At 45.6% G+C, this 12,260-nt stretch overlaps 1 protein-coding gene across 2 annotated transcripts in view; it reads right to left on the bottom strand.

The window, feature by feature from the left end:
• CEP128 (centrosomal protein 128) overlaps window positions 1–12,260 on the bottom strand; it is an 860,263-nt gene that overhangs the window by 619,772 nt on the left and 228,231 nt on the right. The window lies entirely within an intron of this gene.

Below are 12,260 nucleotides of genomic sequence, written 5' to 3'. Positions count from 1 at the left end.
AGCTGTTTTCACCGGTCGGCAAGGGGCGGGGTCACGGGAAGAGGCTGCAGGTGTGCTCAATACAACCCGCACAGCCTGCTGGACCTCGCAGTCCCGTCCTCCTCCCCCACACTCCCTCTGGCGATTCCCTAGGTCCACAGGGGCTCCCCACTTCCAGGTTCAATAAAATCAGTGCCCGGCAGGGCTCCGCACAGCTTCTGGCAAGGGCTTGGATCAGGCAGGTACTCCTTCGGCGAGTGGCACCCGCGTAGCGGGGGCCACGAGCTGTTTTCACCGGTCGGCAAGGGGCGGGGTCACGGGAAGAGGCTGCAGGTGTGCTCAATACAACCCGCACAGCCTGCTGGACCTCGCAGTCCCGTCCTCCTCCCCCACACTCCCTCTGGCGATTCCCTAGGTCCACAGGGGCTCCCCACTTCCAGGTTCAATAAAATCAGTGCCCGGCAGGGCTCCGCACAGCTTCTGGCAAGGGCTTGGATCAGGCAGGTACTCCTTCGGCGAGTGGCACCCGCGTAGCGGGGGCCACGAGCTGTTTTCACCGGTCGGCAAGGGGCGGGGTCACGGGAAGAGGCTGCAGGTGTGCTCAATACAACCCGCACAGCCTGCTGGACCTCGCAGTCCCGTCCTCCTCCCCCACACTCCCTCTGGCGATTCCCTAGGTCCACAGGGGCTCCCCACTTCCAGGTTCAATAAAATCAGTGCCCGGCAGGGCTCCGCACAGCTTCTGGCAAGGGCTTGGATCAGGCAGGTACTCCTTCGGCGAGTGGCACCCGCGTAGCGGGGGCCACGAGCTGTTTTCACCGGTCGGCAAGGGGCGGGGTCACGGGAAGAGGCTGCAGGTGTGCTCAATACAACCCGCACAGCCTGCTGGACCTCGCAGTCCCGTCCTCCTCCCCCACACTCCCTCTGGCGATTCCCTAGGTCCACAGGGGCTCCCCACTTCCAGGTTCAATAAAATCAGTGCCCGGCAGGGCTCCGCACAGCTTCTGGCAAGGGCTTGGATCAGGCAGGTACTCCTTCGGCGAGTGGCTCCCGCGTAGCGGGGGCCACGAGCTGTTTTCACCGGTCGGCAAGGGGCGGGGTCACGGGAAGAGGCTGCAGGTGTGCTCAATACAACCCGCACAGCCTGCTGGACCTCGCAGTCCCGTCCTCCTCCCCCACACTCCCTCTGGCGATTCCCTAGGTCCACAGGGGCTCCCCACTTCCAGGTTCAATAAAATCAGTGCCCGGCAGGGCTCCGCACAGCTTCTGGCAAGGGCTTGGATCAGGCAGGTACTCCTTCGGCGAGTGGCACAAGCATTCTTTTTTTTATTAATATACATCCACTCTGAAAGGTGACTGCATGCAAGAGATTCAGATGACTTCCCACTTAAACCCTATTTATACTCCTTCAGAGAGCTGATGTGCGTTTGAAATGAAAGGTGCATTCATATCTGTTGCGCGGCACCTTATCCCCACATGTATACTGGCAGAGCTAATGCAACTGAAACTCAATTATTACAATTTGTTAAAAGTTTGCTTTTCTGGCTTCTTAGGCTAACTTGGCCTCAACGCCATCTTGTTCAAAATGAATGCCGTATCATGATGTCCATTCTATGTTTATGTTTCGCGCCTGACACCACATGCAGCAAGAAGTGAATTGTTTATTTCTGTGTGACACATTTGGTGAAGAGCTTGCTAGAAGAAGCTTTTGCTACATTCTTCAAGGTTCCTCCTGCTTACACACTGCATTGCATTAAGTCACAATGATTTTCTGTTGTTTATGTAACTAGTTTGTTCTAATACCTCCGGACGATATTAGGTCAGAAGGGGTGAATCAATGTGGATGTAGTGGGTTAGTGCTTAGTCGAAAGGGTTATCCGGCGGGTTAAAATGTGATTTTTTGGAGCACTGACCATACCATGCTGACTTTGAAGTTCTTCTAATATTCTATGCAAGAAAACGAAATATAAACCTTTGAATTTGTGGGCAAGCCAGATTCTTTTGACCTCTCCTAAGGAGGCTGTAGCAATTCTAACACACTGGAGACTTACAATCTCTGTAATTTTTTTGACAATTATTGTACTATTCTGTATCCGACAGCCTTTATGGCAAAAGTCTTCTATGTAATTCAATGAGTTTACCCGCTGCATCTGCATTTTATTATTTCTGTATTGTACCTTTAAACTTTGGAATCAACCTTCGTGGTTTTCTCATTTCTAATCTCGAATTCTCTGTTTAAGTCAGTCCTTTTATTCACTGTATTTTGAAATGCTATTTTCAATCTTCTCTCTAGAGACACCTTGCCTCACAGCTTTTGAAGTTAACTCTGTCCCCAATTTCCACCAAATGTTTGGTCGCACCTCTGTCATGAAGATTTTCTAGGGCCCTGCGCACCTACACCCCTAAAAATCAAAGGGTTCTACACATTTTCCTCAATACTGTTGGAAATGGGGTCTCTAGTTGGCAGAGGTATGCATCCTGTCCAAGTAGGGACCACCACTCTAGTTAGGGTAAGTGTCGTACACACTAAACGTTTACCTGTGCTCACCCTATGGTAGATTGGCACATAGCAGTCAGGCTAAACTAAAGAGGCAATGTTTAGAAAAATAGCCAATATTTATTTGAATAAAACAAGACCAAAATGACAAAAATACAACATACAAAAGTCAAGATATGAATTTTTCAAGCTGAAATCAAAATGCAGTACTTAGAAATCAATAGCTAGCTCCAACTGGGGCTATCTGGTCACGCTTGACCAGGACAAATATAAACGTTCAGTCCGACAGCGATGGAGCGCGAGTCAGATACAGGAGTCACGCAGACCTGCTGACAGTACCTTGGGTGTGTTGGAAATCATAGACAATGTGGTGCGCAGAGGAGATGAGGCGTCGTGGACGGAGGTGATGCGTCAGTAACAGGAGCGAGACCTCGGTTCTTGAAGGCAGTGCGACGTAGAGGATGCGCCAATGTCAAGAGCGCAGTGCATCAACTCCGCAGCGATGTCGAACCACTGGGCTGAAGGGGATGCATCTGTTGGAAGGCATGCAGGGCCGGGATTGCTTTAGGGTTAGTATGGTGCACCACGAACGCCGGTGGCGCTGCGGCAAAGACGGGGTGTGTTGAAAGTCATTGCGTCGCGCACTTGGCGAGTGGTGTCCACAACTTAGATGCAGGCAGTAGGGATGCGCTGATTTGGCAGGGATGTGCCGGTTCTGAAATTATGTTTTGAAGTCACTGCACCAGTTTTAGCACCACTTGGCAGAGCAGGGCTCAGGTGCTGGTAGCAAGCTCAGTCAAGACCTTGGAGAACCTTAGAATTGCAGGATGTAGAGAGTAAAGTCCAGTCCTCTCACTCCCAGACAAGAAGCAGCAGGCCAACACAGCAAAGCAAGCAGCAAAGTGGCAGTCCCTCCTGGCAGCACAATAGATCTTCTTCCCGGTAGAATGTCCTCAGACTAGAAGTATTCTGAGTATATGGTGTCAGAGGTTCAGTACTTTTACCCATTCTGGTCTTTGAAGCAGGGAGACTTCAAAGAAAGGTCTTTGTAGTGCACAGGACCCTGCCATTCCTGGCCCTGGCTACAGACACACTACAGGGGGGTATGCAGCTCTTGGTGTTGGGACAGGCACAACCCTATTCAGGTGCAGGTGTCAACTCCTCCCACCACTCTATCACAGGAAGACCCATCAGCTTGGCGGTGGGCCATCAGGATATTCAGGGCACACCTCAGCTCCATTTTTGTGACTGTCTAGAGGGAATGCACAAAACCCAGCTGTCACCCTGACCCAGACGTGTAGTCTAGGGACAGGCAGAGGCAGAGAATAAATAAAGTAAGAAAACACCAACCTCTAAAAGTGGCATTTTAAGACCTGGAATTAAAAAAATAACTTCATTAACAGATGTATTTTTAAATTTGGAGTCCAGAGACACCAAACTCCAAATTTCCATCTGCTCCTAATTGGAAGATCCACTTGCAATGTTACAAGGCATCTCCAATGCTAACCTATGGGAGAGACAGGCCATGCTGTAGTGAAAAACGAATTTAGAAGTTTTTCACTCCCAGGACATGTAAAACTCAAAAGATACAAGTCCTACCTTTTAACTACATTGCACCCTGCCCTTGGGGCTACCTAGGGCCTACCTTAGGGGCGCCTTACATGTAATAAAAGGGAAGGTTTGGGCCTGGCAAGTAGGTGAACATGTCATGTAGACATGGCAGTTTAAGAACGCACACACAGGCTCTGCAGTGGCAGGCCTGAGACATATTTGAAGGGCTACTTATGTGGGTTGCACAATTAGTGCTGGAGGCCCACTAGTAGCATTTGATTTACAGGCCATTTGCACATTTAGTGCATTGAGCTAGGGACTATCAGTAAATCAAATATGCCAATCATGAAGAAACCAAATGGCAATATATTTTAGACACAGAGCACATGCACTTTAGCACTGATTAGCAGTGGTAAAGTGCCCAGAGGCCTAAAACCAGCAAAAGTAAAGTTTAGCACACAGTGAAAAACAGGAAGTCAGAAGCAAAAAGACAGGAGAAACCACACCAAAAGATGCCAGGTTTAACAACTATACATAAATGTTCCATATTCTTTCATGCCCTTTTATTACACAGACGTCTTTACATTAGTAGATATTTGGACTTCGGTCACAAAAAATACCTTGAAAAGAAGCACGTTCAGCTGTGGTAAAGATACAAACCTAAGAGTGCCCACATAGGCAATGCTCCATACAGTCAGTCTCTCCTTCACATATTTACTACATACCTCACAATGGTTTATGGACCAAAAGTAGAGAATCACGTGGTAACTAGTGTTACTTTAGCCTTGTGTCACACTCTATCACATTTTCAAGTTGTGTTTTAAAACTGCCAAACAAAAGAAATTGTGAAGCAGTATCAGAAAATAAGTATGTCTGGCTTCATGCAAACAAATGGGGAAGATTAGGTTAATCAAATTTAGACTTCAGCGAGGCCGGTAATGACGGCAGAAACGGTGGAGATTAGCCCATAAAGCTGCCCTGCAGATGGCTATATTAGCAGCATGTTAGAGCAAAAGAACAGATTCTGACTTGTCCAACGTAAAAGAATTACTCTGAGAACAGAAGCAATCAGAAATCCAAAAGATACTCTTGTGAGCACCAACAAATTAAGGAGAGGACACAATGAGATAGGAAACTAGATAAAAGGAAATGGGAACGACTATACTAGGAAATAGTAGATGGTAAACAAAAATAGGAAGAATTGGAAAAACCCTCTTGCCAGCACATGCAGGATAACAGAGGTGCAGGTTTTCACTCGGAGCGGACATTGAGCAGCTCAAGGAAAGGGTAAAGCACCATAAACAACTGGAAACTTAAACCTGGTCCCTAACGGGAAGTCCCAGAATACCAAGGTCAATTCCGCTGTTCTGAAAAGAGATCCCCCGTGCCTGGAAAACACTGGATGTAGGATCCTCCTGGTTGCTTTGTGTTCCACAACAGGTGACAATCTGGAGGGTAACCCAGCACTATGGACACTCCTGAACATTCAAGTAACAAATTCTGATGAGCACCAAAACAGAATGGTGCAAACTTAAAACTCTGGCCAATGCCTCCACAAAAAGGGATAAAAGAAAAATCGTGCCAAACGACAGAGGTCAGATTCCCTAAAAGTGAAAATTAAGCAACAAGTGCCTGGGTGGCAGGGAGAGATGGACTGAAAGTTTTTGATCTTTGGTGAGTACAAATAACTTGCAGACAAAACAGATAATCCCTTTACTACCCTTAAAATTGCCAGAAAGGAGGCAGCAAAGGTAAGGACACCAGAGAAGGAAAAAAGGGGCCAGCACAGATGAGGACTACATTTAGTTGTTGATAATTACAGGGTTTTCTCTCTCAAGACTCATGTAAGGTATGTCGCACGGAATAACATGCGCGTGTGCAGCCTCCATGAGTCTTCAGATAGCACTGATGTAGATATTTATACTCAGGATTCATGAAAGATGTGTTCCCTGATACACTGGGGTTGGGAAATCTGATGGGCGACAGAAAACCCAGTAGAAGGCCTCGTGCTGGCACTCACCTCAGGCTATTAAGGATTAGAAATTTAACATTAAAGAATAAGAACAACCAACCTACAGATGAAAAGAAGAGATATTCAGGTTGAAAAATAGAGAGGACAGAAAGCCTAATTCATATAGATGAGATTTGACACAGTGTTGCATGGAAAAAATACAAAGTAGTAGGTCCAATGGACGCTGCTGTCGTGGAACCATAACTTGTGAGACAGGGGGCAGGATGGTGAGACTTTAGCAGCAAGGCTGCATGGTTTTATATGAGGGTACTAACCACTCCTTGAAAAGACAGAAGGCTACACTACATTAGCGAAGGGGGCATTCATTCTGATGTTTAAGGTTTCCCACCGTTTCTATTTACATAGAAAAATGATGAGTGCGCTAGATGGGCATCAGTGGAAGGGGTTCTTTACAACTCTCCAATGGGCTTCCTAGAAATACATTTGGCCAACGTGGGGCCTCCCTGGGTCCTTTAAGGAACTGAATGCCAAAGAGATGATGCCATTCTGTTATGAAACATGAATTTCAACTTTTTATTGGATAATGCACTTAACAAACCTTCAATGAAAAGTCAGAAAGGGGCTGGCAGAACAAGGTTTGTATGCAGGCCTGCAGAAAGGGTCAGCCAGCAAGTGCTTGGATATAAACAAATGGGCTTCAAAGAGAATATTAAAACTCTTAGTTAACAGCTCTTCTAGGTAGAGCAAATATTTCATTCAAAAACAACATACAGAGTCTTACTTAAGAATACACGACACAAATAGTTTGACATATTTCTCCCTTTTGGTACAATAGTGATTAGTAATGAACAGAAGACACCCGGATATAAACGTTGCAACCGCAGGCATTTTAAGATCTTGTATGTAGAGGCAAGTTGAAAGGGAGAAAACAAACTTTCTTTGAAGTTAACCCAGGTTCCCCTGCAGCTTATTTTCGATAGGAAAAGGTTTCAAACTCTGTTAAAGGAGTGTCCATGTCAAAGCCGTTTGGGATAAGGAGGGACACTGCAGGATCTTGAGGAGCAAAAGCAAAATAAGTAACCCAAGTGCGTGCTGAGACTGTCAAAAGAGGAAACTACAGAACTAGCTGTTTGAAAAGGAGAATATACTGGCCTCGTATATACACCTCGTAACTGGGATGACATACATCAAAACAACAGGATTTACCTAGAGAGGTACAAACAAGAAGAACACATTTTACAGAAAAATATGCTAATGATGAAGATACAAACTGAGACTACATGAAGCAGGATTCAAGGGATGAGTTTATCGACCTAGGTCCTTCGGCTGCCTGAATCATGTCTCAAAGGAAGGCTCCCGGCGCGGAGGGCTTGGGGTCAGTTTTATCAGGATCATCTTCGCATTCAGGAATGGTATAGGTCCTGTGGCTCCCTCTTGTATACCTTAGATTCTGGTAGATGCATGTTAAAACTATATTTCTTACTACCATTTGATACTGGAAAAAGTCGTCTCTATGCACCTTAAACAGGTATTCATAGCACTGCACACATAGTGAAAATTGCATGTGTAATGGGTAGAAATACTATGGAAAGCTTGTGGAAACTAGCGCTAGGGAAGGCGAGGGAGTTGCAGCTCATATAGAACAAAACTCTTGCAAAGGAAAACACATTCAGCTCCTTAAGTTGGGAATGGCATTAGGAGAAGGGGCAACTTAATGGTAAGAGTCCTTTGTCCAAGCTCCAAGGACAGGACAAACTCCAACATTTGCGAGACGAGGCTATTTGGTCAACTTAGATATCAGCCCCTCTTCGTCCATGTGAAGTAGAGACACTCTGTATGTACTCAGGGTGGGGACAGCTACCAGAGAGACACCAGAGTGAATGTCTTGTGTACCTATGATAAACTGTTGTCTTTGGTAGGCTATTGTACGTCATGTTTGACAGGATCAGGGAAAATTGGGAAATTCTTTCATACTACGGGTAATAAACTGGACAAAATCCGAAATCACCCAACGGGGCACAATGATGGGAAGGTTTGAACATCATTAAAGCGGGACCTGGACAGGTTTTACTAGTTAGGTGAGGTACATCAGTAAATAATCCAAAGCTCTTTTAGAGCACAATGTATCTGAAGCCATCATTGATACAGAGGAGATAAAGGCAAGATTAAATAGATTATCTGTGCCAATAATTGGTCAAGCAGAATTGGTTAAAATGACTTTATTGATCAAGATGTTGCAGATATTCACGACATCTCACATTATACTGATAGCAGCGCACAATTACATTAGCATGAACTAGGATGTGATTTACTATGGGTACATCAAAATTCGGCTTTTCGTTCCCAAGACAGTATATCACTACTCTGCATCAAGTATATATGATTGCTGTGCATCAGAATTACACCAAAGACCTGTCTGTCTTAAGTATATACATAATACGTCTGCTGAGAAACTGAGGACGCACTCCTAGCAAATGTATACTTGCAGAGAAGTTTGCAAATCTACTGTTAACACCTACAAAGCTTCTGGTAAACATATGGGAGAAGGTAAAGGGAATGATAAAATAGGTACAGTGAAGTAGCTCTGCACATTTGCTTGCAAAGGAAATTAAATATTTTGCTAAGTCGGAGTAAAGCAAGTATCAGACTTGTTCTGTGATGACAGGTTTGCACTGTTAAATCATTTGATAGCCCTGGGATATTCCTGCAGACCGTAGCCCTGGTATATGGAAATAAAAATGTAACGAGTTCAATGATATTGAGCTTCCCAACAAAGCACAGATTAATATCCCGGGTACTTCCCGATAATGTGCATACCACTGAGCACTACTCTTTCTCGTCCCAGTACTCATTTGTGAGGTGTAACCAATCCATTTGTAAGGACAAGCCATGTTAAAGCTAAATCCCTAACATTTGCTTTTGAAAAGTCTATCTTTCTTTAAAAGCTCCTTCCAAAGGATGGATTATTACAGGGTTATGCACCCATGGAACTTCCTGTAAAACCAAGCAAATAATGCTATGGCCAAGACACTGAGGGAGGCGTTGAAAGACTGCCTTGAGGCAGAATAGGACTAAGGGCCTGATTACGAGTTTGGAGGTCCAGGAGCGGGACGCCATGACAGCACCCCGCTCCAGGACTGCCAAACTTGACTGCCAGACAGATTACGAGTAATCTTGTGGTATGCTGGGCAGTCCTTTGGCGTTTCCACGGCGGTGCCTTAAAAAGGCACCGAAATGGGAACGCCAAAGCCCATTCCTGCAAGGCATGGCCTGTAAAAGCCATGCCGTGCAGGAAAGGGGGTGACTGCACAAAGGGGGCATAACGTGTCCCCCTGCATGCGCCCCATGGCCCTCAGGCAACAGGTGGCCCTGTAAGGCCTCCTTTGTTTCCTCTCCACCACAGTTTTCATGGCTGGCTCACCGCCTTTAAAACAGTGGCTGAGAAGAAATTCGTAATATACTTTGCGGTGCAGCACCTGCACCGCCAAGCATTTTGCAGCCTCAAGACCACCGCCGAGATCCCTAGCGGTTGCAGTGGTCCCGTGGCTGTCCCATGGCAGTCCGACCACCCATCTTGTAACAGGACTGCCATAGTCATAGTTAGGCCCAAAGTCTAATGAAGATTACTGTAAGCAATTGGGGCAGTATTACTTGGTTCCTTCTTTGTCCCCATCCTCATCTGTGAGGAGATGTCAATCAGAACTATTCATTGCATAGAATAACATACATAACTTCAAGCAATGCAGCACATGCGAAAATTTAACAAAAATAGCTACATTACAGAAATACATCGCTGAGAGCAGCTTCACCAAAATCAGCTCCAGGAGGAAGCACCTACACCTTATAGTGGCTTAAAAAGACCTGGAAGAAGATCATGTGATAACTTGACAAAAATCAAGAATGGAAACTACCCTAGCCTCAGCCCAGGAGGCAGGCAATTCTCTAGTAGTGCATCCCTGGACAGGGGCAGGCAAGGGACTTCAGAATAGAATGCAAGCCATTTAGATAACTAATCGCAACTATCTACTAACGAAAGGAACAGAAGGTTTAAAACTTGGCGACCATGCACAAAAGTGACGAAAAGAAGATCAGACCAGCAAAAGAAGGCATTGAGATCAAGATAAATCTTGACTTGCTCTTTCTATATCATAGGTACAGAGCGACACCTCATCCAAGGAGGGAGAAGGGAAAAACTATTTCTTAATGAAGATAAAAATATGAAAAGATCTTAGGAACAAAATCAAGGGAAGGACAGAAATCCAAGACAATTGGATAGCGAGAGGCAGCTCTAATGACATCCCTAACTGACAGAGGCCCCTAAATTCAATCTCCAAGCTGTAATGTATATTAGCTTTAGGCAGGATTGAGGCAGAATTAGCCATCTAAGAGGGTGAGAACACAAGGAAAAAGCCACTCTGAGCCCAAAGACATTTGATGAAGGAGAGGGAACCATGCCTTTCACTTCCAGGCTGAAGCCCACATCAGCACCTGGACCTCCCCTTTCTCTCTGCACTTGGAGGAGAACCTTCTATATGAGATGGAATGGGGGAAAACCAAACAGAATAAGTGGAGGCCAAGGGGAGAAGAAAGCATCCAGTCCCATTGACCGCCTTATCCCGAGTTCTCATCTCGGTTGTTTGCAAATTGATCTGTGGCTGACACAAACAAAGAAAAAATGTTCTGACACTATTCCATAGTCAGGGAGAAGCTTTTGAAGGAGGGAACCCCCTGCTCGGGGTGACTGTTGTCCCATTGTCTATCCTCAGAATGTAGCTGCCTCTCAGTGAGGACACAAGCTTCTGTCTGTTAAAATAACAAATGAGATTATGGTGTCAGGGAATGGAATCCCACATGCCCTTTGGGATTCACATACACCATCACAACCTGATTTTCTGTGTTTAGTCAACTTGTTCCAGCATAGATGGGGCAAAGAATAGCAGTGCTTGGAGAATTACTGGTAACTCTCTCCAGTTTGGAGATCTGGTTGCGTCTTTAGGTACTGCCCAATCTGCCATGCTGGTTTCTGTTGTGGACTGACAAAATTGCCAGGGCTCCTTTGGATTCCTAGTCCGGCCCTGGGCATGGACCAACCAAATGTCCAGATAGGTTCTAATATGAATTCCTGCCCATAAAGGATTGCAACCAGGGTGGCCATGACCTTGGTGAATGCCAAAGGAGCAGACTTTAACCCAAAAAGAAGAACCTTGTATTGAAAATATTCTGCAATTGTTGGCAAGTGTAATTAATGGAATGTGCAAATACACATTCATCAAGTCAACAGAAGTCAGAAAATCTCACAGATAAGGAAGGGGATGAGGAAGAAGGGCTAAAGTGGCAACACATTCCCGGCACATGTACCACAGATGTAAGATGGCAGGGCAGGGAGTTGTGCAGTTTAGTGCCATCTAAAACATACAGGCCTTTATAGCAGATGCAAGTAGGCGTTAGCAAAATAATAAATTATACATATACAACTTGTGGGCAAGAAGCTGAAAAATAGCCTGCGTGTTGGGGTCTTCAGAGGGGCAATGGCTCTGTATTTTGGGATTCTAAATAGAAGATGAAAAGGTCAGATGGCTCGGCATTTAGTGATGCTAAATATAAGATTAAATAGGTCAGATGGTTCTGTAATTAGTCTGGAGCCAGGGCAGGGGAGGCAGGAAACCTGTGCACTTCAAAGGAAATCCTCTAGAAGCTTCTCCCACTTCAAATGAGACATCATGTACAAATATTGGACCTCAGACACCAACTCTTCAGTACGCCTCTGGACTTGAGGAAGACTTTGCCAGGAAGGACTGCTGCTCTTCTGAAAGAACTGACACTCTGCTGGACTACCGACCTAAAAGACTGTTGCCTCCTGGTCAGAGGCATTTTTGACAACACGGGAGTCCACATTACAAATTCCCATGTCGATGACCTCCTCAACGATGGAGAACCTCACATCAGAACCCGATGCTGCACAACACATCTCTGACCTGGATATGACATCGCCTTGGCAGCGCGATGAATCCTCAACACGAGACCTCGCAACGCTCCGCAACCAGGATTTAAGTTACTCTTGTTCAGCGGGTCTAACTGGGTCCTTGTAGCCAGCCCGCGCTCCATTGTTGTCGGCCTGAACTTGTGACCTTGCACATCTCTGGTTTTACTGACTAGATTTTTGTCATTTTGGTCTTGTTTTAGTCAATAAAATGTACTCTATTTTTTTAATTTGGTGTGGGATTCTTCTTGTGTTGTGTGATCATGTTATTACTGTTTGAA

Source organism: Triturus cristatus, chromosome 9 (genome assembly GCF_964204655.1).
Source record: "Triturus cristatus chromosome 9, aTriCri1.1, whole genome shotgun sequence".
NCBI lineage: Eukaryota > Metazoa > Chordata > Amphibia > Caudata > Salamandridae > Triturus > Triturus cristatus.
Note: the sequence above shows the minus strand (reverse complement) of the source record. Positions and strands in the feature narration are given on the sequence as shown.